This window comes from Stomoxys calcitrans, chromosome 2, assembly GCF_963082655.1.
Source record: "Stomoxys calcitrans chromosome 2, idStoCalc2.1, whole genome shotgun sequence".
Lineage (NCBI taxonomy): Eukaryota > Metazoa > Arthropoda > Insecta > Diptera > Muscidae > Stomoxys > Stomoxys calcitrans.
Genome location: NC_081553.1, coordinates 234,272,824 through 234,278,823, shown reverse-complemented (window position 1 = coordinate 234,278,823; position 6,000 = coordinate 234,272,824). Strand labels below are relative to the sequence as shown.

Genomic DNA, 6,000 nt, shown 5'->3' with positions numbered 1-6,000 from the left:
CTGATCGGTCTACTTTTATTTTTGGGTGGTGCTTTTGGGGTAAGGGGGAGAGTCCGCCCACCTTCCGATATCAAAAAATGGTAAAGCCTATTTTTGCTTCTGTGAAAATTTGAAGAAAATCTGTTCAGTCGTTTTTGAGTCTATTCGGGACAAACAGACACTTTGAGTTTTAAATAATAGATTCTGCGTTCGAAGTAAGTTTTCTTGATACAGGCTTCAAAGTCCTTTACAAAGAACTATTATTATTTTCTCGAGACATTTTGACGTAATTAAATGTAAACATTATTTTGGTTTTATTTTATATGTAGTCTGCGACAAGGAGGAGCAGTTTTGGCGAAGGGGTTTCTTTAAAAGTAGGCCTCTTGAATTTTGCCTGGTTTTCTCAATAGTGCGCACAGAAGGGTTTGGCGGTCGTGATGCTTGAATTGTGGCCATTGTAATGATAATGCATAAATTATGATTTCTGCCATGGCCCACTTTAACTTTAACTTTATTCGTATTTAATTAATTTACGCTCTTACTGGTATTTATTTTTCGCATTAGTCTGAATTTTTGTTTGTGGCATATTTTTTATTCATGAAGTTCAAGGTGAAAGAAACCTCGTCGAACGATTACCTAACAAATTTTTCCGTTTAGCCGCAGAAGGAAATTACTTGCATGTATTGTGCGTTACCTAGCAATAGACAGCATGGACGATGGAAGAGAGAGAAAAGTGGTCGAGACAAAAATATCTGAACGACATTTTGTCTGAAGGTCAGCGTTTTTTATAGCCACATTTGGTATTTATGATTTGCGATAGCTTAAAAATTCTAAAATTCCTAAAAATGCTGTTTTTGCTAGAAGGCGTTGGTCATAGACGAACAGGACGAAGGGGTAGTTGGGCATTAAGGAGATTGGTTAGATATTATCTTTGGCTAAAGATTTTATTTATATGTTTTGGATAAAATGACATTAGAAGGCAAAAACAATAAAGATTTTTCATTACAGGTTTAGCTCAGAAGGAGATTTGATGATTGGTTTGGATAATAGGGGCTAGATTGCATTTAGTGTGGGTTAATTGGAGGCCATCTTGGCGCAGAGGTTAGCATATCCGCCTATAACGCTGAAAGCCTAGGTTTGAAACATGGCAAGAACATCAGAAAATTCATATACCCTGCTAATGCTGACGACGCAGAGTGGCATAGAATCGAAAAATTTGCCATTTGAGATGGGGAAAAAATACTCTTTGAAATTTTTAATGAATAGAGCTGAGATGTAGTCGAGATGAAGGGCATAAAGGCCCTAGGTGCTGCGGGCGGCTCTAGGTAGTGCCCTCAAATTGGTTACCTTGGCATTCCAAAAAAATTATTCGGGCTGCCAAATTTTTTGTGGTTCAATTTCCGAAATTTTTGCTGGACAGAAATCAAGGATCCCTACAAAAAAATTTGTGAGAAGTCTATTATATCTCTTCTTGTTTCGGGGATATTCCACGTCTAGTTTTTCTTCTTTGGAATTTCGGACGAACCCGGCTTGCCATTTTGAGATTTACGCAAGGATTTGTAGTCCGATTGTTGAAAACCACATGTCATGCAAGTCATGTTCTTGCATTTTAAGCAAAAAAAGTTGAATATCATCTCATGATAGCACTCACCATTCACAGTTATGTTACGATTCGCATCATCTATGAAGAAGTACGGTCCAATGATGCCACCAGCCCATAAACCGCACCAAACTGTGACTTTTTCTGAATGCATTGGTAGCTCTTGCAATGCTTTTGGCTGATCTTCACTCCAAAATCGACAATTCTGTTTATTTACGTAGCCATTGAGCTAAAAATGAACTTTATGAACTTTCTTAACAGAGCACGCATTTTGATAAGCGTTGTTCGTTTGTAAAACAAAACTGAAGATGTTTGACAGTGGAACAAAACACGAAACGTGCATAATATTTGTAGACAGTGTTGCCAGAAAGATAATAGTTTAAAAATCACCCTTTATTGGGTTATGTGGAGCATATTTAATGTAGGTGTTAAATGTTTAAGTAGGCGTTTACATACCAAATTCCAGCTGAATTGGTATGGTAGGGTCTTAAGAAGTAAAATCGTTGGCATGGTTTGTATGGCAGCCATTATTTGTTTGCAACGCTAAGAAGGAGAAGAGCTAGACCCACAGATAAGTATACGCCGCTTTTTTATTAAAATCGGTCCAGATTTAGATATAGCTCCCATATATATCTTTCATGCGATATGGCCTTTTAAGGTTGTAGGAGCCACAATTTTGGTGCGATTTCTACCAAATTTGGCATGAAATGTTTCGTGTGACGTCCCAATATGTGTGCAAAATTTCATCTAAATCGGTTCAGATTTAGATATAGCTCCCATATATAACTTAACTCCGATTTGATTTATTAAGGCTGTAGAAGGCTCAATTTTTGTGCGATCTTTTCCAAATTTGACACGAAGTGCTTCTTTTGACGTCGTAGTATGTGTGCAAAATTTCTTCATAATCGGATCAGATTTATATATAGCTTCCATGTATATCTTTTATCCGATATGCCCTTTTAAAGCTGCAGTAGCCATAATTTTGATCCCATCCTTACAAAATTTGGCATGGAGCTTTTTTTCAACGTCCTCATATGTGTGTAAAGTTCCATAAAAATCGGTCAAGATTTAGATATAGCTCCCATATAATTTTTCATCCCATATGGCCTTTTAAGGCTGTAGAAGCCACAATTTTGGTCCGATCTCCACAAAATTTTTCATGAGATGGTTTAATTGACATCCCATTAAAATCGAATCAAATTTAGATAAAACTCCCATATATATCTATTATGCCTTTCGACTTTTAAGGCTGTAGAAGACACAATTTTCGTACCATCGTAAGAAAATCGTATAAGGTTCTATGCGATATTTCAATAGGTCTGACTAAATTTGGATATAAATGCTATCTATTAAAAGTATTAGGTATACTTGGTGGTGTAGGGCATTATATAGTCGGCTCCGGCCGACTATTGCCTTCCCTTACTGGTTTTAAAGTTGTAATCTCTCCTACATTTCAAAGAAGTATCTGTGAAAATGTTCATGCGGATAGCTTTATAGGATAAATCGTTATGGACAGAAGGAAGAACAGAAATATAAATGGGTATACATAGCCCGGGTTTTTCATTCTCCGGTTAGAATTTAGGGTATCGATATTCTTCTTGTTAAAGGAATTAATCTGAATAAATGCTTATTGCTTATCCTAACGATAAGCCGGTAGATGGGTGCCGGTTAGTGACTTATCGTTCCGATAAATACAGCTGTGTTTTGTTTACCGATTGCTGTATAAAATAAGGGTGTGTTCGAGTATTTATGCAGTAAAAATTTGCAAAAGAGTAACCTCTTATTTACATATCTCTCCAAATATTTTTCGCTCTCTTTCTCTTACTAAAAAACGAACAGCATTCCGTAAAAGTTGGTGCAAAATTTTGAGTACGCGAATACTCTAATTGCTGATTGCTGCGTAATGTTGTCATATCTTCTAAATTACCTTAAAAGTGTACAAAAAAACCAAATTTGTTGACTGGAGGTTTATCCCCACTATAAATTAATGTTCCGGTTAGCTAACACGAACTTTATTTTTCTACGAAAAAGTCGCCGTTAAGCACATATTTTCTTAATGGGGTTGCAAATTGGTATTTTGAAAGACGAGATAGTCCATTTCCTTCCTTCAAGGGTGTATACAAAAACTTTTAATTTCCAAAATCAAGTTTAAAGTCTCCTTTATACAAGCCATATCCTAAATGCTAGTTAACCTCATTTCTCATTTGTTTTTTGAAGTAAAAATCATAAAGAAATTTAGAAAATTTCCCTTTTTCTCTTTTGGTCTATCTCTAATGACTCTGCCATTAGATTCCTTCCTTTGTTTAAAGTTTTCCTTGCGTTATTCTTTTTCAATTGATGTGCTTTTCTTTTCAAACTATAAAAATTTAGACAATTTTTCGTGCAAATTTGCCATAACTTTTCGCACAGCACAGTGGGGAGGAATTTATTGCGCACTCTGAGAGTCTCTGTTGCCAAATTGTAATTGTGTGCAAATTTCAATTCACGTCGACGTTTCATTTAAGCTTCTCTAGCAGCTCGATAGGCTGACTCCTTTCATAAAACCTCATTTTAAACTGAATGTTATGAAGAGTTTTTATCTGATAGTGGTGTCAGCTAAGACCATTCTGCAAAATCTTACAAATTTTTTAGACAGACATGGTGTGTAATACCTTTAAACGCAGGGTACAGTTGGTGATCTGTGTCTCTGTAGACTTTTCTATTATCTGGCAAATGGTGTATTTTCTAGGTTTTTGGCAACACCAATTTGGCCCAATATCGTTTTGATCTTACTTCTGAAACTCTCGCCCAATGAGCTGGTTAATATTTTTTGTGCGATGGAAGGCAAACTTTTTTCTCTGTATTTGGCACATGGTTTCTCGGCAGGTTGCCTGCGTGCTTTAATGGCTTTTTATTGCTATTTTGACCTCGAACCGGTAGTGGTATCCTCATAGCGCAGTTAACATTACCAAATTATGTGAAATATGTTTTCTTCACATCCATAGGATACGAGGGCTGCTATTAATATTTCTCGGCTAATAATGAAAATACGAAATATTTTACATCAAAAATGGTTTTCCTCTCCATTATGGTGTATATACTTTCCATGCGCTCAAACCAATTGTCGAAGCACTTTATCCACTCCGATTGAGACACCTCCAAAACCTGGTTATCGAACGCTTCAGCAGCATATTTTAGCGACGAAAATCGTTGACACTCTTTTTTTTCTTAATGTGCGGGAATGAGATCATCAACCATGATTTCGACGTTTTGGCCAGTCAAGAAGGCGCTGGTTTAAGTCGATGTGTGAGAGCTCACTTTGCCATGGGGAACAATGATTCGTCTCCATTTCAACTATGTTCAATTTTCTCTGAAGATTTCAGGTAAACAAATTGTGGTGCACCACTCAGAATTGGTCGTTCGTGGCCTGTTGGCTTGTGACTATCTCATAAACACGATCGACGATCTTTTGAAGCATCACAATCAAAATGTGTGGAATCCAACAAGAACAAACCTTTTCTACTGCCCGGTGTTCCTGCAATATCGAATGTACGCTGATGACCGAAAGGCCCAAGGATGCCCCTATCTCAAGCCTCTCAATTTTTTTTTTTGAAAATTGTGATAAACACACAACCGCACATAAATTCCCATGCCCGCGGACATAGGAAAAATGAATAGTAGCACACGTATGGTGTAAGCAGCTCATGTGCCTTCGTTCGGTCGAAGCATTCACTTGCACTTGGTTGATTGGTCGGGATTAACTGCCTCCATACAAACACAATTTATTATTTTCAACTGTGTTAGTGTGCTGATCACTGCTCTAGACTTTATGTTTTATTATTCCAAAACATGGCTTTGAATATTTTCCTTTACTTATTACCTAATCCCACAACATCTTGGATATAAAAATGTTCAATTTACCCTTATTCTCCCATTATGCAGCCACAGTGTGTAGTGTGGCTAAATTTGATATCCCTACCATTATTTGCATCAATTTGCTTCAAGCATTCCTTGCCCTTGGGCAAGGTATCAAAGTTGATTTCTTTATGGCAAACTTATAATGAATGTCTTTTGTGAGGCAACAATCAGTTGGTGTTTCCAAAGTTCACATAAAAAAAAAATGCTAACTTTGTGACCCTATCTTTTGCTTAAATTACACTGAAAACTTAGACTGAAATGCTAAAAGAACAAAAAAGTGAGAAAATGACCTTCCATGGCTAACCCCACCCACACAATGCCGGCTCAGAAACAATGTCGACACAGACACAATGACTTAGTGTGTGTGTGTGGAGGAAAAATGTTCATATTTTCATTTATATTTTTCCTCCACACCTTTTGTTGTCCATGGAAGGAATTTATATTAAAAAAAGAGAAAAAAAAAACAGAGTATATATAAAAGAAAAAAACAAATTGGACCATTTATATTTCAATGCTATTTTCGT

The 6,000-nt window shown here is 36.6% G+C and overlaps 1 protein-coding gene across 15 annotated transcripts in view; it reads left to right on the top strand.

Moving 5' to 3' along the window:
- The window catches only part of LOC106095618 (uncharacterized), a 161,665-nt gene that overhangs the window by 78,081 nt on the left and 77,584 nt on the right, over positions 1-6,000 (top strand). The window lies entirely within an intron of this gene.